Below are 27,366 nucleotides of genomic sequence, written 5' to 3'. Positions count from 1 at the left end.
GATGACCATGTAGAGGACTAGAGGAGCATGTAGAGGACCATGTAGAGGACTAGAGGACCATGTAGAGGACTAGAGGAGCATGTAGAGGACCATGTAGAGGACTAGAGGACCATGTAGAGGACTAGAGGATCATGTAGAGACTAGAGGATCATGTAGTCGACTAGAGGACCATGTAGAGGACTAGAGGATCATGTAGTCGACTAGAGGACCATGTAGAGGACTAGAGGATCATGTAGTCGACTAGAGGACCATGTAGAGGACCATGTAGAGGACTAGATGACCATGTAGAGGACTAGATGAACATGTAGAGGACCATGTAGAGGACTAGAGGACCATGTAGAGGACTACAGGATCATGTAGTCGACTAGAGGACCATGTAGAGGACTATGTAGAGGACTAGAGGACCATGTAGGGGACTAGAGGACCATGTAGAGGACCATGTAGAGGACTAGAGGACCATGTAGATGACTATGTAGAGGACTAGAGGACCATGTAGGGGACTAGATGACCATGTAGAGGACCATGTAGAGGACTAGAGGACCATGTAGGGGACTAGAGGACCATGTAGAGGACCATGTAGAGGACTAGATGACCATGTAGAGGACCATGTAGAGGACTAGAGGACCATGTAGAGGACCATGTAGAGGATTATGTAAAGGACTAGAGGACCATGTAGAGGACTATGTAAAGGACCATGTAGAGGACTAGAGGACCATGTAGATGACTATGTAAAGGACCATGTAGAGGACTAGAGGACCATGGAGGGGACCATGTATAGGACTAGAGGACCATGTAGAGGACTAGAGGACCATGTAGATGACTATGTAAAGGACCATGTAGAGGACTAGAGGACCATGGAGGGGACCATGTATAGGACTAGAGGACCATGTAGGGGACTAGAGGACCATGTAGAGGACCATGTAGAGGACTATGTAAAGGACCATGTAGAGGACTAGAGGACCATGTAGATGACTATGTAAAGGACCATATAGAGGACTAGAGGACCATGTAGATGACCATGTAGAGGACTAGAGGACCATGGAGGGGACTAGATGACCATGTAGAGGACCATGTAGAGGACTAGAGGACCATGTAGATGACTATGTAGAGGACTAGAGGACCATGTAGGGGACTAGATGACCATGTAGAGGACCATGTAGAGGACTAGAGGACCATGTAGGGGACTAGAGGACCATGTAGAGGACCATGTAGAGGACTAGATGACCATGTAGAGGACCATGTAGAGGACTAGAGGACCATGTAGAGGACCATGTAGAGGACTATGTAAAGGACCATGTAGAGGACTAGAGGACCATGTAGAGGACCATGTAGAGGACTATGTAAAGGACCATGTAGAGGACTAGAGGACCATGTAGAGGACCATGTAGAGGACTATGTAAAGGACCATGTAGAGGACTATGTAAAGGACCATGTAGAGGACTAGAGGACCATGTAGAGGACTAGAGGACCATGTAGATGACTATGTAAAGGACCATGTAGAGGACTAGAGGACCATGGAGGGGACCATGTATAGGACTAGAGGACCATGTAGGGGACTAGAGGACCATGTAGATGACTATGTAAAGGACCATGTAGAGGACTAGAGGACCATGGAGGGTACCATGTATAGGACTAGAGGACCATGTAGGGGACTAGAGGACCATGTAGAGGACCATGTAGAGGACTATGTAAAGGACCATGTAGAGGACTAGAGGACCATGTATAGGACTAGAGGACCATGTAGGGGACTAGAGGACCATGTAGATGACTATGTAAAGGACCATGTAGAGGACTAGAGGACCATGTCGATGACCATGTAGAGGACTAGAGGACCATGTAGATGACTATGTAAAGGACCATTTAGAGGTCTAGATGACCATGTAGAGGACTAGAGGACCATGTAGAGGACTAGATGACCATGTAGAGGACTAGAGGACCATGTAGAGGACTAGAGGACCATGTAGAGGACCATGTAGAGGACTATGTAGAGGTCTAGAGGACCATGTAGAGGACTAGAGGACCATGTAGAGGACCATGTAGAGGACTATTTCTAGCACTAAAACATGGAGAACTCCTATATAGTGAGGAGTGAGCTGAGGTCTCTGGCCGAGCCTGGGTTGCCAGATTTAGCGAAGCTACCAAACCTGGCAACCTGGCCTGAGAGTGAACTGTTCCTTTAAGGCGTGGGTCGGCGTGAACAGGTGTTCCTCCGCGTGTAACCATATCCGCCGTCTGCTAATTGAGCGCACGACGGCTGTTCACGTCCACGTCTACAAACTATTTAATGTAGTGAGCAAAACATCCCCCCCCCCCGACGTATACAGCGTCTGTTCCCCCCCCCCATGTACATACAGGCAGCGTTTTCTGCTGACTCGTGTAAATCTCCGCCTCGGCCTCGGGGTTTGGCTGTTACCCAGAAGCCCCAGCCGGCGAACCGCAGAGAGAGAGAAGGAAAAAAATGCATTGATTTCATCCCGCCGAAGAAATCACCCCCCCCAACCTGATTAAGCATTTGCAGGGGAGCCATGCCAACGCAATTTGTCATTTATCAAAAGTAATTAAAAGCAATTTCTTTTTCTCTTGTTGATTGGGAATTGACTAATTGTTGAGTCTGTGGGAAAAAAAGGAAATCAGAGCGAGGAGGGAGAATAAATAAAACAGGGAAGGAATGAATTTTACATAAACTCAGAGGAAAACAAACGCTGTAAAAATGAGGGGCCAGACATCTGGCTCTGTGATTTCCTTCTCTCCGTGATTACGGCTGCAAAAAAAAAGAGATACATAAAATGGAAACGGTTGTTTAGCACATTTCTGATATACAAACCCATAGGCAGTAAATAATATATTAGAAGCAGCGTATTGACTAGCGGAACTTAAAAGGGGCTGTTTTCACAAGAAGACAAGAAAGTGGAGGAAAATACAAACACGGCTTTACGTGTTAACAGGAAGGGAAGAAAACGCCGTGAGAAACAAGGAGATGAGGAGGTGGAGAGAGAAACCAGACCAAGCGCCCGCCACCACATCGCCGTAACAACCTCTGAATGCACCATTACCTTCTATAAGGGCAGGATGAAATGTCAGGATTGATTCCAGAGGGGAGGGTCTGAGATGTAGAAGTGGGCAGCCGAGGTGGCCATTTTAGAAGGAGAAGAAGAAGAAGAAGGAGAAGAAGGAGAAGAAGAAGGAGAAGAAGAAGGAGAAGGAGAAGAAGAAGGAGAAGAAGAAGAAGAAGGAGAAGATGGAGGAGGCGTGGGCGGCGATCACGAGTGTCTGCAGTGACGGAATGAAAATGAAAACACACACACACACACACGCACACGCACACACACACCACACACACACACACACACACGCACACGCACACGCACACACACACCACACACACACACACACACACACACACAAAAGGCAGGAATCAAAGAAAAAGAGGAGGAGGAAACGGAAACGCTCGAGGAGACGTTTAAATTTCCCTCCACTTTGTAAATAACTTGAGATGCACAAATACCTGGATAATTTTTTTGTTTTTTGCTCTGAGTGATATTCCAGCCAACAATTTATTCTCCGCCGACAAATGGGCGCTGTTCGCTTAATAAAGGCAATTTGAATACCCCCCCCTCCCCCCCTCCTTTGAAGGTCTGCGAGATGGACAAGCAACGCTATCATTGCCCGGGAACGCAGAAATAATTGGGCAACGGCGATCGAGAGAGAAGCTTCTTTCTGCTGAGACTCTCTCTCTCTCTCTCTGCCTTTTGTTTACATTCCCATGCATCATGGAATAAAAATAAATGACTTCTGTTCCCCATGTATGGTTATTAATGCTCTAATTACTCTCCTTCTCTAATCCTCGCCATGTGAAGGTGATGTACGTCTGGAAGTGAAATTAGTGGAATCTGTGTGCAGCAACACACCTTTTTATTCTCCCGGGGGGTAGATATAGATATATATTTATATATATATATATATATATATATATATATATATATAAATATATATATAAAGATACTGTATATGAGGTATAAGACATACTGCTTATATAATATATATTATATCATAAGGAGAGAATGATTTATTCCGGCTTGGCGAACACGTGTTATTATATACCATCTTTTTATCATTCTCCTGTGTTCGACATGCGTCTCCGAGCAGAGAGTTGACTAATCAGCTGTCGCTCGTTGACAGAACAGATGTATCTGAAGAGGAAGAAGAAAACAAGGCAGACTACCTCTGGCCGGCTCTTCTTGTTCTTCTTGTGTAAAAGGAACGGGGCTATAGGTGTGACAGCTTTAGAGGTGTGAAATAACGTCGGCGAGCCTTGAGGAGCCCCCCGCCGAGAGGCTGAGAGGGTCCTGTACTGCCTCCAGCAATGACTGTTCTTCAAGGCTTGTTCTTCCCCTCAGAGCACTTTTACAAGAGCACAAATTAGGTGGAAGGAATGCCTGGTGTGTGTGTGTGTGTGTGTGTGTGTGTGTGTGTGTGTGTGTCTGTTTGTGTGTCAGCGGGTTGTGTTAAAAGAGAAAATGTAAAAAAAAAAGCTAAAACTCGGGAGCGACAGTGAGGAAACGGAGGGCGTCGTAAAGAAAGTGTGGGAAAATAAGCTCCTCGCTCTCAAACGTTTACGGCGGCTCAAATATCTGATGATACCTTTCATAGCTTTTAATCTTTAATGTGAAAAATTAATCATCCCATTCATTATTTTAATAGCTGTCATTTTTCCTCTCCCCAAAGTGATGATTTATAACCATTAAGCCCCCCCCCCCTCCCCCCTCCCCGCGTAGGCTCGCGTGAGAGGGATTTATCGTAATGTTTGCACCAGGTAGCCTCCGACCATATTTCATTACTCTGACAAGCCATTAAAGTGCCCTGATGATTAAACAACAGCTCTGAGGTCAGCGTGTACTGGCTGCCTTTTGGAAGCAGAGCGGTGCAGCCGGGTGCAGGGGGGGGGGACCCCGGTAGCCTAACAAAACCCCCCAAACCCCCCCATCGGTTCCCTCCAGACCTCCACATCACACTTATAGATCTCTATCTGTGCTGTTCCAGGGACACGTCATGATAACGTTCATGCACAGAAGCCACAATGAAGGGAAGGTAAGGATGGGGCTGTTATGGGGGGGGGGGTAGATAAAACTCTCCCTCGACATCCATCCGTCTGCTCCGCTTTGCTCCGGGAGTTATTCCGTGATCGTGTATTGCCGTTTGTCCCTCCCGTGTGCCGGCTTGTCTCTTCTACTTCTAGTCCAAGTTATTGATTGGCTGCAGTGCTAACAAGCAGGGGCGTGATAAAGGTTTCGGGGGGTACTGGAAGGGGCAGCACAATGAGAGTCGGACACCCCAAAAAAGAGCCACCTCTGCCCAACAATCGTGACCCGGTTCCCAACAGAACCTAACGATGGATTTCAAGGTTTTTATCGTCATGTACTTTGATGCAAAGCATTCGTTAGCAGTAATGAAATCACAACTTTTGAGAAACAGCATTACAAGTACAAAAAGCACAAATAAAATAAAAATACAATCAAGAGCATGAATTGTAAAGGATAAAAATAGCGAAACCTTCCTTGCATCTTTACTGACATTTCTGTATCACCTGACATCATCTCAAACAGGTAAACCAGCCGTTTTCAAAGAGATACACATTTTTTTAAAACATACATAATTTGTTTTACTGCTGCAATGCATTCTGGTGCTCTTTTCCTCTGCCACGCTTGTAATTCGGTCCTGTGTAACATGGCAGCGGTAGAAAGGGAGACTCGGCGTTTCATTTCCCCGGGAACCGGTAACAAAAAACCTCCCAGTTCACTTTCATGTTGCAGACAGTTGGAGTGGGAGATGTTTATTTCATCAAACCCATTGTTTGGTGCAGAAAGATGACACCGCTGCGTTCTGGCCGGTTATCTGACGGACTGAGGATGATAGAGAGGGAAAAAATACAACAAACAAAGATGGCCGGCCAGAAAACGGACGCCACGCTGTCAAAATACTGTTTTTAAATGTCGGGTTGTCCGTTGGGGATAGTCGGACGTTTGCAGGTTTGAAATGGACCGTATGGGAAAATGGATTCCCTGGTTCGATCCCGGCCGTCATGTCTAATGTCCTGAGTCTGACGGGCCGGATTGATCACCGATCGCCACGTCTGACGGTGATTGACAGCGCCTGTAATTGCTATGTTTGCTTTGGGGAGAAGAGCAAACCATCACGGTGGGTCCATGTGGGTCTTTCTCCCTCTACAGGTCCAGGTCTGGATGTTACATCATAGCACGCAAAAGTCCCGCTTGATTAATGAAAGTGATCGGTGCTATTTGGGGCTCAATCATTAAAAGTTAATCTGCCGATAAAGGCAAGAACTTTACCGGACGCCTGGAGGAGACTCAGGAAAAAGTAAAGTCAGTAAAAGAAAATAGATTTGGTACGAGGCATCACATGAATGTGCATTAATATTATATTAATATGGTTAATATGGTTTCTGGTGGAATGAGCGTATGAACCAGCCCGTTATCTTGTAATACTACTCGTCTACAGAAGGGGGCGATAGTGAGTCACTGTCGTGTCCACAAGACAAAGAGCAGCTCGTTAGCGGTGCAAATTGTAAATGTCTTTGCGTCGCTCATGCTAACACATTCCTACGGTAATGACTAACTCCAGCTTGGCGGTCCCAGAAGAAGAAGAGAAACGCCGACCTCTTATTTCCTCGGAGCACGCCGTCATGGATTTACACATCGCACCTTTAAGCAGAATGAAAGTTCGTCTCCGTGACGACGGGTTGAAGCATATTAAACAGCAGAAAGATATATTGGCACAGAGAGCGAGAGAGAGAGATGGGATTTTCATTCTGTGCCAGATTCTTTAAAAACTGTGTGTTGTTAACATTTACAGCTCTCGTTCCTGAGGGAGCGAAGTGATCATCAGTGAAATCACTCTCGTAGATTTGAGAGCCTCGACGGTAAAAAAAGAAAGAAATGGGACGTATATACCGGAGGCCATGATTTCTTACAGTTTTTTTTATTCCTCCTCTTCCTCGCCGCCGGTTAGCACTTTGGATGCTGCGGATGAACGTTAGAACCTGTTTGGCTGCTGCAGCGATCCGACAGAACAAAAGCTGCAAGAAAATAATTATAATATTAATAAAATGTATAATAATATGAAGAAGAAGAAGAAGAAGAAGTGAGTTTATAAAGTCACTTAGTTCTTTAAAAACGGATTTTTGCCGTTGCTATGACAACAAGAAAGCTACTGTTAGCATCTTAGCCCGACCTCCCCGATCAATAAAACACCCATAAGATGACCTCATATGAATAAAAAACCAACAATAAGCATCAGCATAATCACCCTAAGGACCTTAACGAGGAGTTGTCAAACGTTGGGATGATTCATTAGAAACATAAACGTACATTCATGGTACGTTAGCTAGCATAGATGCTGGTTGTTAGCATCGGAATAAACTCCTGAATTTGCGTCTTTTTCCTCTGAATATTGCCCCCCTCTCTCGGCTCCGTTGTTTTTTCCTACGGTGGCCGTGACACGCCGTCGTAGATATCAAAACTAGCCATTACGAGTTAATCACCGCGGCGAACACGGCGGTGATAAATGCAGACGAGTGTCGTTTTTTTCAAACATATTAAGTATCCAGCTGTACTTGGATGCACGGGGAGGAGGGAGGTGTAAAAAAAAAAAAGGGTACTTGTAATTCTGAATATTTTTTTCTGCAACTTAGCAAGTTTTTCATCTATCGGCGAGGCACATTAAATCCCAGCTGGTCAGACTCCTGATGCTCGGCTTTTCAGACATGAAACAAAAAAACCCGCCACCGAAATGAAAGCGAGGTTTTTCTCGGAGCTCGACTCGTACAAGAAGTCCATTAAAAATACATGTTCAAATGAATCTTGGTGGTGATGACAAGTTTTACCATATTCTTCCCCTCATTTTTAATGTACTCAGCAGCGACTTCAAAGGGGGGGGGAATTAAATATTAAGACTATTATCTAAGCTGTTCCCAATATTATCCGAGGCCGAGGTTATTTATACAGTACAGTAATAATGACGTTATATAAGCCGGTTTCATTCTTTGAGCCGACGTAATGACCGAGGAGGTGGCTGGTTTGTACTTCTACTTCTTCAACCTAATTCATATATTTGCTGCACTTAAAAAACAAGATTATGTAGATTTATTGTAGCGGTCCTAGGTGGATATTGTAAATGTAAATATATATATATTTATAATTTACGACTGTGGGGAGATGGATCGTTTGCGGTATCTGGAGGAGCCAGGATGCAACTTTTTTTTTTTGCAGAGATCGGACAAATCTGCATTCAGGCTTCCTCCACCTTTTCCAAAGTCAAATTCAAGCACTTTTCAAGCATTTCAAGGTGCATTTCCATGCTTTTCCAGCCCCTTCCAGCTGTGGTAAACTCCATCTTTGTACCAATCCAATGGTCAGTATTCAGTCTACTTATTATGTCACTTGTTCATCACATTAAATGAGATGTTATTGTCCTCTAAACAACCAACATGATGTTTGGAGACAGCTTTTTACAGAAGGACCACAAATGAAAGGAAAACTAATTCCACTAACAGATCCACAGAAATATAATCACCAACTATTTTCATCATCTGTTCATCAGCAAAAGTCATTTTTCATAAAGAAATGTCAGAAAATGCTGTTTTCATTCCCTCAAATATGGAGATCTTCTTTTCTCTGTTCTATCATAGATGTCATCACATACAACACACATTTCAAGCACTTCATTCTAAATCCAAGCACTTTCCAAACCTTGAAAACATCACACTAAAATTCAAGGGTTTTCAATGATTTCCAGCACCCGTATGAACCCTGGGCATTGAAAAAAACAACAACGAAAGGTGAGTTATGATGTGGAATCGTGTGGCGTTTGACCCCGGATCACCGCTGTACCCCCGGCACCGGGGGGGGGCTACTAGAGTGGAAGTGGAGGGCTCAGATGAATTTGTCTGACAAATGCTCCTGGAGTACTGGTGTTGTCGGAGCTCTTCCTCCCCCCTGGACGGGGATTTGAGTCTGACTGAAGCCAAGCAAAGCATGCCAGATCACTAATTGCACAATTTAAAAAAAGAAACCCACCAAAGTCCCTGGCAGCTTGTCGTTCTGAAACGGAGAGAAGAGCCACCGACTTAATCAGCGAGCTCAACACAGATCTCCGCCGGCGAGGACAACCCCAGACGGGAAGCTCTCGCCGTCAACAAGCCAAAACCGGAGGTACGAAGTGATCGACTGGCTGCCGCCGCAAATGAGCTGCTTTATGACGCGACGCGCGTGATTGGATGATTGAGTCGCCGTGACATCCGGGAGTTTGATTTGATTCACGATTGAATTGTTCGTGAGCTCCAAGTCGGTGGTGATGAAGTCCACAGCAGCGACTTCATGTCTATTTAAGGAGGTTCGGGAACTCTTGAGCTCCTGATGACATCACACATCAAGTCACCTATGCATCACTTCCTGTCTATTCTAATCGACTTCATCATTCAAATTCAATATCATTTCAGATCTCAAAGAGTTTTAATTTACAAAAAGTATTCTCAACCTAAACAACCAATAAGCCGGCGTCGCCAGTTCTTCCACGATAACAGTAGCTAGCGCTTTAGCGCCGATATTTGCCCGATCAAGCGAGCCCGCCTCTTCTGTTCACGCCCAAACGTCATAATGTACGTACATAATGTACGTACATAATGTATATATATATATATATATATATATATATATATATATATATATATATATATATATATATGAGCATATGATTCATTGATTGCTGTCAGAAAATAACGAGAATGCAACATCAAATATGAATATAATAATATCAAATATACGACCCATCCGATACTGTAGGATTCCTGTTCAGATATAAAAAATAAATACAAAATCAAATGCAATGAATATTTGAAACAAGCTATAAGATGCAGTGACCTATATAACAATAATAATAAAAAATAAATACAATTTGAGAATTCTGAGTCTCTTTACTACGTGACACTTAATAATAACACTCTTAATCCTCAGAAAAAAAGAGCCAGAATAAGAAATCATTCCGTCTCCATGACATATAATGATATATATATATTTGTGTTTTACTGCCGGTACGTTGTAACTCTACGGGGCATTAAACTTCTATTTCCTGTTATAGCTACATGCTTCACACTGTTGGGATGAGCTATAAACATTATTACTACCGAGGCCCGGCTTGTATTTTTGGTGAGAACATTAGCAAAGAGGCAACTTTAGTCATCGGCCCAGCGCCGCCGAGGCCCGGGCCTTAACGAGAACACACGCCATCAGGGAGACAGGCAGGCAGGCAGACAGACAGACAGGCAGACAGACAGGGTGGGGCCACTCACTCACACAGCTCCACAAAGTAAGAAAAAAAACCTCTGCCCCGAAGTCGATTCCACACTGGAGCTACATCCGTCTCTGATCCGGGAGGAGGAGAGCGTTCGCCTCGCAAAGAACAACAAGAGTGATGCGGCACTGAGGGCCATGAATTAAAAAAAGTCAATATGTAAAAACCATAGAGAAGGGGTTGCCATTTTGAAAAAGCGTTCCATCAATGGAAATCATATTAACATGATAAAGGGCAGATTGGAAGGCGAGGGCATCGATTCAGACGCCGCCGCCGCTCCGTGGGCCGCCGCCGCCGCCGCGTCCAACCTCAAACATGTTAATGAATCAGAGGTGGAGGGGGGAAGGGGGGGGGGGGTTTAAAGGAGGGCGACCCGGTGTGCTGCACCTCTGGGTGTCACATCAGTCCGTGTCTTCTGGATTGTTCTCTGAAGATGGAGTTTGGAGGAGGAGGAGGAGGAGGTTAGGTGGCGGCTGACTTGCAGAGTTTTTTTTTTTCTGCAAGTCGGGAGTGGATCCAATTAGAATGAAGCCTGGGAGAGAAAGATGAAGTAATATAAAGCCACCCGGAGACCCGGAGAGAGAGAGAGCAGAGGATTCACCCCCCCTCCCCCCCGTTGACCATGACTACAGACACATAGCCTGGGGGAGGGAGCATGCAAGGCTTCACACACACACACACACACACACACACACACACACACACACACACACACACACACACACACACACACACACACAGTGACATGAAAGAAACAAGGCAGCGCTGCGAGGCCAAACAGATGAATTACTTATCAAAGACGCAGCAGCAGCAGACCGGCTATGAGGCTGCACACACAGACAGCCGGGGCCATTATCAATTCACCTTCAATTAGCCGTCCTTGGCACCGCCGCGCCCACGGGGACCGGCAACGCCGCCACGCTCACAAAGCTCACACACACACACACACACACACACACACAAAAATTACAAAAAAAATGAGGATCAGGTGGATTCTTTTTGAAGAATTCAATTAAAACCAGTGTTGAATGAAAAACACACAATTTCTGGATGAAAGGCAAAAGAATTATTTTCAATGCTATAGGAGGCGAAACGGAGAGGGAGGGAAAAAAAACTCCTCGGAGTCTGACGGCACGAGCACCTTTGTTAAATATGAACTAATTAACTGGAAAAATGAAAGTGTTTCATCTTCATTAGCATCAGACAATAGGACTATGAAACATAATTGAGAGTAGTTCCACTTTAATAGAATGAACAGAAGTCATTTGGTATTGAAATGTGCAGGGGGGGGGGGGGAGGGGGGGCAAAAAATAAAAGCGTATTATTAGATTTAATAGAATACCTACACATGATCAATGCTCGCGGCGCAGGTGGTAGTTTGTCTCCCGGTTCTTCAAATGATTAGGGCTGACGGAATAACGGGCCGGCCCGGATTCACGTCGCTCCTCGCATTGATTACCAGGAGCAGCCCATTCTTCACCACGCTGCACACACACACACACACACACACACACACCATCTATTGAGGCTGTACACAGGTGACATAACAACCGGCGGGACGCATTAATGCAGGCTGGGTTTTGGTGGGATAATGGTGGTGATGGATTACGCAGATGTGGCCATAAGTATGTATGATGCTGGTAGACTTTAAGGCACTCTTCTGGTGGTAGTTAGACCCATGCACCCCCCTACCTGCCCCACTATAAGGAGTCTTTGGTTGTTGGACCCATGCACCCCCCTACCTGCCCCACTATAAGGAGTCTTTGGTTGTTGGACCCATGCACCCCCCTACCTGCCCCACTATAAGGAGTCTTTGGTTGTTGGACCCATGCACCCCCCTACCTGCCCCACTATAAGGAGTCTTTGGTTGTTGGACCCATGCACCCCCACTACCTGCCCCACTATAAGGAGTCTTTGGTTGTTGGACCCATGCACCCCCCCTACCTGCCCCACTATAAGGAGTCTTTGGTTGTTGGACCCATGCACCCCCCTACCTGCCCCACTATAAGGAGTCTTTGGTTGTTGGACCCATGCACCCCCCTACCTGCCCCACTATAAGGAGTCTTTGGTTGTTGGACCCATGCACCCCCCCTACCTGCCCCACTATAAGGAGTCTTTGGTTGTTGGACCCATGCACCCCCCTACCTGCCCCACTATAAGGAGTCTTTGGTTGTTGGACCCATGCACCCCCCAGTTTAAGGAGTCCTTCTAAGTAGTTGACCAGTCACAGTCACATGGTCTATTTAATATGTTTACCCACAACTTTCCGTTGACATCGTTTTCATGCTGAGCGACACGGGTTTCGTGACTTCAATACAGGCTCAACAGCAGATATTTGCCACCGGGACCTGGAGCTGGTTAATCCGGCTACGGTTGGATTGGGGGGGGGGGGGGTTCAGGAACAGCATGCATTCATGCACCTGTCAGGTTAAAACCGGAACACGGGCCTTAGTCCAAGACCAGGGAAGCATCCTCACACACACAGCAAGGTGTCCACATACTTGTGGCCTACATAGTTTACATAACAAGCATGCCAGATCCACAGACTTCACAGAAAGGGTCTAAGTAGTGAGCCCCCCCCCAAAAAAAAAGAAAAAGAAAGGAGCTGCAGAAGCAACACGGTCATTTTTTAAAAACACGAGAGCATCACAGAGCTCGGCCGTATGAGACGGCTGTCTTGAGAAACACTGGGTCTTTATCACTTCAAAAGGGCTGACATCCCCCCGGCGTCTCGGGGAAGCCGTGACTGGCACCCGTACAGCCCCACCACCCCAACCCCCACCCCCACCCCACCCTCCTTCTTCTTCTTTCTGCTGCATTTGTCCAATCTTAGAAAGCCCAGAGTCAGGAAACACAAGGTCCTTTCAAAGTTAGTCAACAGGCCTTTGAAGCGCAGCCAAACGGAGTCAGCAACCCGGCGACAAGGTGCCGGAGCCATTATCATTCAACAGACAGCCGGGATTTTGCATATTTAACAGGAAAATTTCACTTTGCTTTTTTTTTTGACACGGGGCATTATTGCATCCTCTGTACATAAAAATCCATCAGCACCTTCGCCAATTTTTTTGTTTGTGCTTTTTTTTTCCCGCTGGGGGAAATGTGTGTCTCTACATTCAAAACATGCACCGGAATTAAATTATGTGACTGTTTGGACAAACAAAATTGGACCCCGGGTTCAAGGTAAAACTCGTTTATTCATTTGTTTCGTTAGCTTGTTTTAACCCTCGTGGGCGGGGGAAGCCTTAAATTGTGACTTTTGTTATCTTCTGCTCGTCTGTGAGCGAATGTACACTGAATGAGAATATTTCAGATTATGTTTCATACCGCGGGTCAAAGGAAATCCAGCCTAGGTGACATAACTTACTTTTATATTTGACAAATTAATGTTGGGTGTAATGATAAACTACATACTTCATGAACTATGAAGGTTTTTAAACCCTGCATGACAGAAGACGTATGATCTAGCTGGGCAGAAAGAGGTCTGGTCTTGGGGAGAAAGAGGTCTGGTTTTGGGGAGATAGAGGTCTGGTCTGGGGCAGAAAGAGTCTGGTCTTGGGGAGAAAGAGGTCTGGTTTTGGGGAGATAGAGGTCTGGTCTTAGGTGCAGAAAGAAGCCTATCTATATTGGGCAGATAGAGGTCTGGTCTTGGGCAGAAAGAGGTCTGGTCTTGGGCAAATAGAGGTCTGTTCTTAGGTGCAGAAAGAGGTCTATCAATATTGGGCAGATAGAGGTCTGGTCTTGGGGAGAAAGCGGTATATCTATATTGGGCGGATAGAGGTATGTTCTTGAGCAGATATAGGTCTGGTCTTGAGCAGATATAGGTCTGGTCTTGGGCAGATATAGGTCTGGTCTTGGACAGAAAGAGGTCTTTAATCATCTCAATTACATCAACATCTCTTTTTCGAGGGAGCGACGGTGAAATAACGAACACAGTCCACAACAACCACATCGTCCCTGAGTTCCGCTATCGAGCTACATGTCGCGGCTACGTGACAACGAGTGATGAAGAGGAAACACGTCGGTGCCTCCCCTCTGGGATGTGGATATGAAACGATGGAAAAAAAGGCTTGAAACGCTACCGAACACCCCGGCATCTGTTTAAGAGCGAAGAGAATCTCGCGAGCAATTCATTATTTTTAAACTCTTCGCCATTAAAACCCAGTGGCAGAAACACGCTGCTGGCATTTATTATTTGGACTTGAGGGAACCATCCAGTCTCGGCGTCCCCTCGGCGGTCCGACGGTTACAGTAATAGCCGCGTTCTCGCCCCCCGCTGGGATTTGCTCCGACGACCCGACTCGAGTGGATCCGTTGCTAATGAGCGGCAGCCGGCGTGGCCCCGTCTCCTCTCCCGAGGGTTGTCAGCTGTCTGTCCCCTGGTAGACGGAAGCAGGGATGTGGGGGGGACCCAGCCACCCCCTCAGTCCCCCCGGAAGAGACCACTTCATATAGGATAGGGGTCCCACGGCGAGCTGCTAATGATCCATATGATGGCCCCGGACCAGCCATTGTTTGGGCTACATTACCCAGAGAGGGACAAACAATCGTTCGCCGTGCCACTTCATAATGGCCCCAAAAATCTCACAGACCTTCGTTCTTCACGAGGGTAATTAATTCGCCGCTGTGCTGGGATGCTTCGCCTCTTCTTGCCCCCCCTGCTTCACTCGCCCAAAGATTTCCAATTGTTTTGCAGACAATGGTTTTCAGAAGGCAGTAAAAGACCATTGATCTGAGGGCTATTTGCAAATACCCGTCTCCACGCGGAGAAATGCATCTCGCTGCGTTGCGTTAAGCAATTCCACATTTTAATGGGGCGGACTATTGATGGTCGGTGCCAAAAGAGTACGGGTATCGACGCGCTCAAACACATCCACAATGAGGTCTGGAGGGGATAGCACCACGCTCAGCACAATAAATAAAAGGAAAGGGGGTGGTGGGGGGGTTCAAACCTGCAGGAGGAGGAGGAGGGATTACGTAACGCTGCAAAGCCCCTCATAAAAAAGTTGCTATAATGTGTCATGATTGAGTTTTATGTTATATCAAAAAAGTCCACGGCGACAGATCTATACTTCTACGTAGTAATTACACCCGCCGATTAGCTGCATGTGCATTATTGGATGTAATTATGTTGTTGATTGGAATTGGAACATTACTTGCAACAGCACCGATGAGAGCGATGATAGGAGCACCTATATCTTTATTCATCATTAAAAATACAACCCCATCCCCGCTGAGATTCTTGCGTCGCCAATAAAAACCCCAACGCACCCGAGAAAGAATGAGCGATGTTGGGACCAAGCGGGGGACGGAGCGAGACAAGACGAATGTCCGTGCTTACAATCAAACGTTCCCAGATACGAAACAATCCAACCGCACCAATAAAGCAATCAATGCTAACCTGATCTCCCACAGCCTCAGGCGGGGCACTCACTCGCTCGCCCCATTTATCTGCCCCCCCCCACCACCACCAAAATGAAGAGGAAAAGAGAGCCTGAGAGGCATAAATAAATAAACCTCAAACCGCCGAGCACAAACAGCCGTCACACGTCTAACAGTGTATAAAGCTCATCTCGGCTTTATTCAAGCGCGGAAGGTGAATTACAAAACACAAGTCGCTTTTCAAATGTGGTTAAAGGGGGAGGGGGAGGGGGGGAGGATGGAGGAGGCAGCTGAGGATGAGTCATCTCCGCCGGTCTTGGTTGCCCACCCGAGGTCCGACAGGGTGGGCAAGGCCTAGTCAAAGGTGCTTTAGGGAGGATAAGCTGGCCACTGTGTCTCAAATGAGGACACTTGAGTGGGTAAAGCCTGCCTTAAAGACAGAGCTGCCCCCCCACCCACCCTCAAACTGTGACTCTTCATGCCGCCATCCGAGCAGAACTAAGGGCGCCGCTCGCCGAGACACAAGAAAAGGGGACAAAAATCACTCTTTCACACTCTCAAGTCTCTGCATCACCCGGCGTGTGTTCACGAGTGTACGTACTGTACACACACACACACACACACACACACACACTCAGGCACAAGACTGCACCCTTCTGGTGGCGGCGTGCGGCTACACCCCCCCAGGAGCGTCGCCACATCGTGGCTGGATATTGTCCAGATGCAGTTATAATTTCACTAATGCTCACTCAAATGTCAATGGGGCCCGGTGACAAAGGATTCTTAATCCCTCATACGGATGTGGCACCCAGAGGCGGCGTGGGGGGGGGAGGTGCCGGCGGATACGAGGGCGCCGCATGAGGGGGCATACATTACACGCGACTCGTCTTTGGCCTTAATGGGAGAGTTCAGTGAATTTCTGCTGATATTTAAAATCAGCAGGCAGTGAAAAAGCTGGTGAGCGTGTCCAACGGGTGAACTTCCCCTCCATGTCGGCGTGGCGGCGGCGGCGGCGGTGCTGCCACACAAACACCTACGCCATCAGACCCCCCCCCCCTTTAAATCACTTAAGTGGGGCAGAAAACGGAGAAGAAGCTTCTCCCTCGTCCCCCGAAGTGAGATGCTGTAGTTTCACTCTATTTGCCCAAATTATACTCGCCGCCGGCGGGGTCGCCTCGTCCTCGGGAAGTGATGAATCAAAAGTGAAAGGCTGAAACTGCTGCAATTTCTACTTCTTCTTCTTCTCTTTTCGCTGCCGTTAAAACCTGACGACGTATTTCAGAAAAGTGCACGACAGCTCGGCTGCAGGTTTCCTCTCGAGAAGCCATTAAAAAAAAACAGCTTGCGGAGCCGAACTGCTGCCGCCATGAACGTAATATACATCGGGGCCGAGCGCCGCCGCCACCGCCACTCTTATTGTTTTATGTATTTGTACCGCAGCTTTTCTTACAAACATAACAGACGATCAAACAGGGAACATGCATGTCTTCCCCGTTGATTTCTGGGTACTGAAGTTCCGGTTTCTCCTTCCCGACTTTCATACGATTCCGACTTTAATTGAATCTGAAGCACCACTTTGGTGAACCGCCGTGAGATTAAAGGACTATTAGGAGTCACATTTCCTGATTTTTTTTTGTTTTTTCTTTTTGCTCGGCGCTCACGTTGGGCCACCGGCGTTTCCCAGCGGCCGCCGCCTCATCGCGACGGACAGCTTCCTGCAGTTCCGGCGCCCCCCAATAATGACTTGACTCCGTGTCATAATCAAATCCCTTTAATAATGGGAACAATTCAGCGATTGCCCGGCGTAATCAAATTAGCCCGAGTCTTTTTGGGAATTTTCAATTATCTCCAGTCGGCGGAGCACTTTATCCGGGCGGACGGCGCCGGCTCCCGCCTCAGAGCTCAGCGCTGCACCGCGGCTGACAGCAGCAGCCTCACAATTACACTGAGGCCCGGGCTAATGTGATGACAAGATCGCCTGCCTGCCTTACTTAGCCTTTCATTTGTGTCGGGTCTCCTCGGCATGTCCCCGTCCCCCCCACCGCCACCGCCGGTCTTATCACCACGTCCATGTACCTGCTCTGCACTGCTCCGCCTTCTGTTTATCGACTCCTTATGTGGAGGCCAGCATTTGCTCTTTTGCAGTAGAGAAACAGTTTTGTTTGCACCGCCTTTCCTTATTCACAGACGCTCCGCCGGTGGGGCAACCAAGAGGCCTCTGTTTGCCACTCGCTTTGAAGCCGAGCTACAAAGCTACAAGTCTTTGACGCCGGCGGCAGCAGCAGTGAGAGGAACGGCGCTAACTTAGCATGCACTGCTAGCAGAAATATACAGGGTTCCAAAGTCAAATTCAACCACTTTTCAAGCACTTCAAGGTGCATTTCCATGCTTTTCCAGCCCCTTCCAGCTGTGGTAAACTCCATATTTGTACCAATCCAATGGTCAGTATTCAGTCTACTTATTATGTCACTTGTTCATCACATTAAATGAGATGTTATTGTCCTCTAAACAACCAACATGATGTTTGGAGACCGCTTTTTACAGAAGGACCACAAATGAAAGGAAAACTAATTCCACTAACAGATCCACAGAAATATAATCACCAACTATTTTCATCATCTGTTCATCATCAAAAGTCATTTTTCATAAAGAAATGTCAGAAAATGCTGTTTTCAGTCCCTCAAATATGGAGATCTTCTTTCCTCTGTTCTATCATAGATGTCATCACATACAACACACATTTCAAGACCTTTAGTCTAAATCCAAGCACTTTTCAAACCTTGAAAACACCACACTAACATTCAAGGGTTTTCAAGGATTTCCAGCACCCATTCCAACGGCTCAACATTTCGGTCGGGATGGAAAAAGAGGTCTCAGGATGCAAAAATTATTTTATATGTATTTTTTGGGGGAAAACAACAATAAAAAACAAAAGCAGTTGAATCTTGTTTGGCCAAACATGTAAGCAATTAGATTTAACTGGTAAAAGCTTTTACACAAAAGGGCAGTTTTTGTATATTTTGTTCCAGAATGTGTTTTTTTTTCTCACTGTGAATAAATGCATAAACCAATCACATTGCTATATTGAATAAACAATTAAACGGATGCTCTGTCGTCTTTTATTTGTTGTGTAAAGGCCTTTAAGTCCCAGTGAAACGGGAGTTAGAGCATCTTTAGCTCCTTTGCATCCGATTGGACCGCTTAAAAAGTGGGCGGGGTTAGAATGCAGCTACGGAAGAGTTAAAAGTCTCACATGGATTGATGGAAGGAGGTGTTAATATTATCGGTCGGTACATATTCTGTTTTGCAGGAAGATGATTGGACGAAGCGCGTGTTATTGGTTACAGAACGGATGAGAATGAAAACAAACGAAGAAATACATGGAGACGTGCTTACAAGGTGAAACTTCCTGTTCCCAAACTTCCAACACACTTTACCCCGAGTGATGAACTGATAGAGAAGCCTCCTGAAAAATAACATATTGATGCAGATAAAGTTGTACCCGGAGCCTTTCGGCGTGATTCACAAGTTCATCCAAGTTCCACTCCTGCAGATAAAACAGCAACAACAACAGCAGCAACAGCAGCAGCAGCAGCAACAACGGCAGCAGCCAGGTGAACCTTTGAGCTGAAAACCTTCATATATATTATTCAACCAAATTTACAGCCAAACACTTGTTTTCACAGTGAACGTGGACGAAGACATAAACTGAAGCATTACAACCTGTTTCTGTTTTGTCCTCAGGTCAGGTGTGTTTCTTTCTACAAGAAACCGGATTCTCCTCATATTCAGGAATATTAAAAAAAAAAAAGGCAGTAAATCAAACATCTCGACATCAAACGGATTTATTTAGTTTACAGGTGTTTTGGACCAGAATTCAGGTCCTGTTCTGTTTGTAGATCTGCACAGTTAGTCGACTATTAATCACCATCGTTTGATGAATGTTTCCAACAGTTACATGGATAAGATGCCCGACTGTGAAACTGGGAAACAAAGCAACTGGTTTAGCTGCAGCCGAGGCTGCAAAGAAGAAGAATCATCGTGGACGACGCTTTCAAAGCCTCCAGTTCAATATTTGGGACAATTTTTGAAACCAGTGAACGGAAGTGAACATATTTGGTCTGTGGAGGGGCAACAAGCAGAAGCACAACCTGTCAATCAGCAAGTAAGCCCCGCCCCCTAAAGCATCCCCTGCTTCCTGGTCTGGTGGACTCTAAATGGACCATAATGTACTAAATGAACATCATGCTGGATTGAAGAAGACTTGAAACTAGTGATTGAGACCATAAACTCATGTTTACAATGTTTACTGAGATAATACATCAAGAGAGAAGTAGGACCATTTTCTCATAGACTTCTATACAACCAGAGAGGAGTCGCCTCCTGGTGGCCAGCAGAGAGAAGAAGGACCATTTTCTCATAGACTTCTATACAACCAGAGAGGAGTCGCCCCCTGGTGGCCAGCAGAGAGAAGAAGGACCATTTTCTCATAGACTTCTATACAACCAGAGAGGAGTCGCCTCCTGGTGGCCAGCAGAGAGAAGAAGGACCATTTTCTCATAGACTTCTATACAACCAGAGAGGAGTCGCCCCCTGGTGGCCAGCAGAGAGAAGAAGGACCATTTTCTCATAGACTTCTATACAACCAGAGGGGAGTCGCCCCCTGGTGGCCAGCGGAGAGAATGCAGCTTTAAGGCACTTCAGCATGGGCTTCACTTTACACAACTGGAGGCTGCCTCCTGGGCTGCAGTCTAGCGTAGAAGAAGAGTCAAATATCGTAAATTACAACATGAATCCTCGATTGATTTAATTTGAGCTAAAAGGTTTGGAGTGGTCTTATTTTGATGCTAACATTTCTAGCAGGAACGTAGCATACTTTTCCTTAAACGTGAAAATGCAATAAATAACTACGATTAATGTGTGCAGCACTTTCTATTTAAAGAAAGGTTTGACTAAAGGGCCAACTCGCAGCGGAATGATTTGGGATTTGTTGCGGGACTATTTTCAGCGGCGGATTAATCCACATTTGATGCACTGTAGCGAGTTATTTCTGACAGCGGGATGTTCCACGTGGGATCCAGCCCAAATAAACGGCACCCAGCGCGACGCTGTGCAGCTAGTTGATGTGTTTTTAATGGTTTTCGGAAACACAAAAGCAACCGATGGAATCCGATCTATTAAAACGCAGACAACTTGTCGGACGGATGAGTTCATTCTTTTTCATCTCCAGACTTGTCCTTTAAAACGCCGTCCTGTCTCGTTTCAGGGAGGCTGAACGCCATATTGTGATGTAAAGTGCCTTGCCTAAAGGCATGTCAGAAGCAACACAATTCAGCTCCCTTCACCCGTCTCTGGGATTCAAAAGGCTTCCAAACCCCAACAATGCACGATCAAACATTTCCATAATTTAAACATTACATTTTAATCATGTTGTCTCGTGAAAAAAAAGGACAAATGGATAACTACAGTCGTCTCACTGTTTCCTGTAAATGTTGCTCCTCTCATCGGCGGTTTCACCCAAGTGATTATTCCCCCTCCTCTTCAATATTCTCCATTTGAATATTATTCCATAATCAACACAACACGTTGCTTGTCTTGTCTGTGTTTACATCGCTGATTTGCATTCAAATCATATTTTCCTCTCTCTTTCCTCCAGCATGCTCAAGTGCAGATGCTCCAGAGGTAAAAAAAAAAAAAAAGGAAAGGTTGCGTGTGCCAAAACATAGTGTAGGAATAAATAAACCCTTTATCAGGGAGAGGAGGTATGTAGAGGGGAGGAGACCCGAGGAAAGGAGGAGGAGAGGGGAAAAGACTCCATTGTCCCTCTTTGGAAACACAGCAAGTGTGAGAAAATGATAATTAACCGGTAATTAATTTGGTGGTCTTTATCTCAGAGCAATGTGTGCTCTGTGAAAGATTAGGAGCTTCTTTTTTTTTTAATAATAAGCAGAGTTTTTTGATTCTGAATGTTTCCGCCCCGCAACAAATAAAGCAGCTTGTTTATTCCATTTATACGTTCACAGGAAATTCCCAGTTTCTTCCCAGTCTGGAGGCTGGAAGCCGGCGTGCACGTGACATCACAACGCCACTGATAATCACACATGAATGGATGCTCATTGTGTTTACAGCTCGGCAACGCATTCAACACTGTTGTCATGTTGGTTTTTTTGGCTTCCAACACCAAAGAAATTTAAAAAAAGAACGGGTGGGAAAAGATTCTGCGACAATTATTGTCATAGCTGATTAATCATCAGTCCTTTTAAAGGAAAAAAAGCCAAAACTCGTCTCCAGATTTTCAAATGGTAATATTTGCTGTTTTTTTCAAGCTTCTGTTGCAATAAATGAAATCTGTTTTTCTTTTTTTGTTGTCGTTTCTAACAAAAGAAGCTATTTTGAAGACGCAACCCAGGAAATGGTTTATTTTAACAAAAAATAATAATGAGCAGAGTAATCAAAATTAACTGCAGCTCCTTGAACACAACATTCTCTTTTTGTACATTTGTGGGAAAAACACAGCATCTGTTATTTTTGTTTTGTCTGGTATTCATTTATTTTTTTTAATCCAAACCGTGCGAAGAAAAATAACTTTGTATATTTAAACAGCTGTGAGTCATTTCCTGCTGTTCCTGCTCAGCACCGACTGGATTAAAGCAGATAAAACAGGAGGATGTGAGATCATCTCATTAAGAGCATTATTTCCTTTGTGAGACGGAAAAAAATCACACATTGTGTTCAATTAATCAAAACACACACACACACACACACACACACACACACACACACACACACACACACACACACACACACACACACACACACACACACACACACACACAGATGAATACATTCCTTCACATACAGTAAAGAAGAGGACGCTCTTCGTTTCACAGCAAACCCAGAGCACTGCTGCCATCTACTGGCCAACGCTGACTCCAGACCAGCAGGTGGGAGGGGGGACAGAGCTGCAGACCCACACACACACACACACACACACACACACACACACACACACACAATATGAGGTCCATGTCCAGGAAGTGATGCGAGCAAACATCTGATCGTGACTTTGCAGGAAAGACGCAACATATCTGGTGTTTATAATTCTGGTGTTCACCATCATCATGTCTTTCACCTCTTCATCCCCCCCCCCCCCCCGCTGTGAAAACCAGCAGCAGATAAAACAAAGAGATCACGCTGCAGTCCCGCCTGCGTCCACCAGATGTCCCCGTGCAGTCAGGGATGCCACAGGCAGGCGGCCGCCACTCCTCTGTCCTCAGCCGACCCCTTCCAAAACTGCAGCAACCCACCCCCCTTCCAAAGCCCCTCCCCCTTCCAAAACCACCACCACCACCTGCCCGCCGATTACCCATCAGCCCCCTCACATCCGTGAACTCTGCACAGGAAGCAGAATCTCCAGGTAAACAGGAGTTAAATCATCCCGTGTATATTTAGCGCTCCGCACGCCGCCGTGAGACGCCCGCCGTCCGAAATGTCACACAAACCCACGCTACTTGTTTCCTACCGCACGTCCTTCAACCGGATGACCTAAATCAATTGTCAGGCTCACGCGGCGGGGGAGAGTGCCCCCTACTGGAGCCTGACCTTAACACCAGAGATGAAATCACACCGAGTCGGAAAAAAAACACACAGCGAGAGCCGAGTGAATAATGGAGAGAGCCAGGTGAACAATGGAAGAGCCGCTCCGCCCCCCCCCCCCCCCCTACTACAGCTGTTCTGGTGGCTCCCAGCATGCACTTCACTCCCGGGGCAGCCCCACTCGCCTTTATACCCCCTCTAATACGGACCTGCACCTGCTGTCCCCACGGCGCCCCGCGGCCCTCCGACGGCAAACGCCACACGGCCAATAAAAGAAATATACACACACACACACACACACACACTCACCTACACACTCTCTCTATGAAGAATGAGGATATACGAGCACACAAAATCCAACTCTATTTGTCTCCCCCCTCCCTCCCCCTCTACACTCTTCATCTCCCCCACGGCAGAACTGACTAAAAGTAATTATACATGTTTAATAACTTCAAGGACTATAAAAACCGCTGTCGGGGGGCGAGGAGGTCCAGTTTAACGACGGTGATAAAAAATGAGGGTAAAGAAGAAGGGACAGGGGGGGGGGGAGGGAGGGGGGAGGCGACAGTAAGAGCTTGTGAGCAGAATCAAGGCCTCGGAAAAAAAACATCCAGGGGATTTTTACACTGGATGAAAAAGTAGTCCCGGGCTTTATTTGCATTAGACCAGCTGAGTGGTTTTACCCACAATCCTCTACTCCGTTAAAGCCTGGAACACGGCGTGCAGCCGCCACCTTCCCCGGGAGGAGGAGGAGGAGGAGGAGGAGGAGGAGGATGACGAGGAGATGTTTCCAAAACAAAAGGCACCGAAGTGAAGCGAATTTCTCTCCAGGGTTCCTCCACCTTTTCCAAAATCAAAATCAAGCACCTTTCAAGCATTTCAAGGTGCATTTCCATGCTTTTCCAGCCCCTTCCAGCTGTGGTAAACTCCATATTTGTATCAATCCAATGGTCAGTATTCAGTCTACTTATTATGTCACTTGTTCATCACATTAAATGAGATGTTATTGTCCTCTAAACAACCAACATGATGTTTGGAGACAGCTTTTTACAGAAGGACCACAAATGAAAGGAAAACTAATTCCACTAACAGATCCACAGAAATATAATCACCAACTATTTTCATCATCTGTTCATCATCAAAAGTCATTTTTCATAAAGAAATGTCAGAAAATGCTGTTTTCAGTCCCTCAGATATGGAGGTCTTCTTTTCTCTGTTCTATCATAGATGTCATCACATACAACACACATTTCAAGACCTTTATTCTACATCCAAGCACTTTCAAGCACTTTATTCTAAACCCAAGCACTATTAGATTGCGTGGGATTTGATGAGAGAAAGCTGAGGAGAGAGAGACGACGTGATCCCGGGGTTAGCTCTGGATTCTCTCTCTCCGCTGCTTGTCTGCCTGTTTGGAGTGCAGAACAGCATGAAAATCCCCCAGAATACACCTCTCCCCACCCGGCTCCCACCGCCAGCCTGAACGCCGACAACGCTCGCCTCGTAGGAAACACGTAGCTCAACTACTTTGCCCGACCTTCTGCTGAGTTCCTTTTTTATTGTGTTTTCTTTAACTTTAAGCCTTCAGATTATTATTGTTTTTTCTGAGTCTGAGTCTACTCTAGAAGAAGAAGAAGAAGAAGAAGAACGTTATGTATTCTTTCCCAACTTCCTGACCTTGTCCAGGTCCAGGTGAGCGCCGTCTACCCAGAATGCCCGGCAGGTTCTTGCTTGGCCCCGGCACTTGTGCGGAGGAGGCGCCCCCCCCACGCTGAGGGTGTGGGCGAGGAGTGTGAGGTGATGCTGGGAGGATGAGGAGCAGGAGGAGGAGGAGGAGGAGGAGGAGGAGGAGGACATTCCTTGGCCTCAGGTGAAACCGGGCTCAGTGCCGCGATCACACACTGAGAGCACGAATATATAAAACACACTGAGCTGCAAGCTGCACCCGCTGGTACACACACACACACACACACACACACACACACACACACACACACACACACTCACACACACACATACACACACACACACACACACTCACGCTCAGGATGTATGCATGTAAACAAACGTGTAACTTCCTGCATTCATACCACAAACAAACACACCGTCCTTCTGCTGCTACTTCCGGTGACGCCAGCCAAGGACCTGAGAGCTCCCTCCCTACAGGACCAGGACTGGGACCAGGACCAGGACCAGGACCAGGACCAGGACCGGGACCAGGACCAGGACCAGGACCAGGACGCCCCCCAACAAAGGAAGAAGACCACTTGGCTCCAGCAGCGAAGCACACAAAGGAAGTGGGAATAAATACGGTTGCTGATATCGGTGCAAAGGTTGGTGTTGTTTTATCCTGGTTGAGTCTCACGGCTCTCATCCCGGACATTTCCAGCTGTTTTCAGCACCATTATACTGCTACTACAGATGCTAACACTATTAGCATAATTCCATACAAAACAATAAAATCAACAAACTCACGACGTCCTTATTATCACGTAGGCTTTGGACGCCCTAGGCTTCAAGTTAAATGACCTTTGACCTGCCAATCAGTCTTGTCTTTCAGATTTATTGGTGGTTGCTAATGATGACGCTAACAGCTAACGGCTAACGGAGGCTACTTTGACTCACATGATGACGAGTTCAAGCTCTGCTTGGTAAAAAGGAGCGTTAGGCGTAAGTTATGGAAAAAAAGTATTTTTTAAAGATAAATCAGACATTAGAGGGAGTTATGGTCTGTTTTATTAACGGTAATACATCATTAAAACTGACGCCGACGATGTGTTTTTTAAAACGAGGCAAATATTTAAATAAAAACGCAATCAAGGAAAAATGGGAACATTTTGGACAGTCTGTTTTTTTGGAGGTATGAAATGTTCTTCTTAGAAAGATTATATTGTTAACATCCAATCAGAGCGCATCATTCTTCATCATATGAGGTGTCTATGTGTCCATAAGTGAGCTGATAACTGATCGTATCGATCACGTTTCCTGGATGACAGCCGATTAGTTTCTCAAACGCTGATAGAAATTAGAGGCTTTGCTGTATCCCCCCCCCCCCCCCCCCTCGACCCCCCCTCCCCCGATCACACCCCCCCCCCCCCCCTCCAGGAAGTGTCTTCCTGACGGACGCCGCCGTCGTGTGAAAAAACTCCAATCAGAGCTCCATTCAGAAAACAGGAACAATGGAGGAGCTGGAGTCTCTCATGTTCTGCCATGTTAAACAACCTTTGGGCTAATTGTTCCCAATTAGGTGTCTGACACAATAAGGGGGGGAGGCACACAGGTGCCTGTCTAGCTGCCTGTCTCTCCTACGCTTGCTGTGTGATTCATAATGAAACTAGAAGAGGAGGAAGAGGAGGGAGAGAGGAAGGACTGTTGATGGAGCTGAGTGAATTATTCAGGCGGACTCTGGGATTCGGTATAATGTGCTGTGTTTTGGCTTCGGGGCTTCGTGGAAAGTTTGTGGGGGATCGGACAGGAAGTGATAAAACTTTGGATGCCACTATTAATATTTGTATTTAATGTGTTGTACATCTGCAACTAAGGATTCACGTCATGTTCATGTTCAGATATGCGTCAACAAAGCAGAAAATATTCACATTTAACAGCTGAAATCTGAGGTTTTAGACTTTTTAACAGATCGTCCAAATAGTCTATAATTTAAATTATTGTTATAATCATTGAACACACAACTAAATTAAATAATGCAGCTTTAATCTGGAAAACAAGCAGTGTTTTTTTATAAAGTTGTTGACATTAACACCAACGTTTAGCGTTTTCCTCGATTCCAACCCGTCTCTAACTGCTTTAGTTTCTTTGTTGCTGATCAGACGCTGTTTTCATGTACGGTGGCTCTGAGCGGTCAAAATCCAATTTGGATGGAAACAATTTTTTCATGAGGTTGCATTAATTATGAAACACCTGAACACCAAACATGCTCTGTGTTTGAATCTCTGAATTTGAATTTGAGGTGATGAGAGCTTCCTGTTGGATCTCAAAGCGCCGCCGCCGTCCATCACCGAGCCGAAG

The sequence above is a fragment of the Eutrigla gurnardus genome (assembly GCF_963514095.1).
Source record: "Eutrigla gurnardus genome assembly, chromosome: 20".
NCBI lineage: Eukaryota > Metazoa > Chordata > Actinopteri > Perciformes > Triglidae > Eutrigla > Eutrigla gurnardus.
This window is presented reverse-complemented; position numbering follows the sequence as displayed.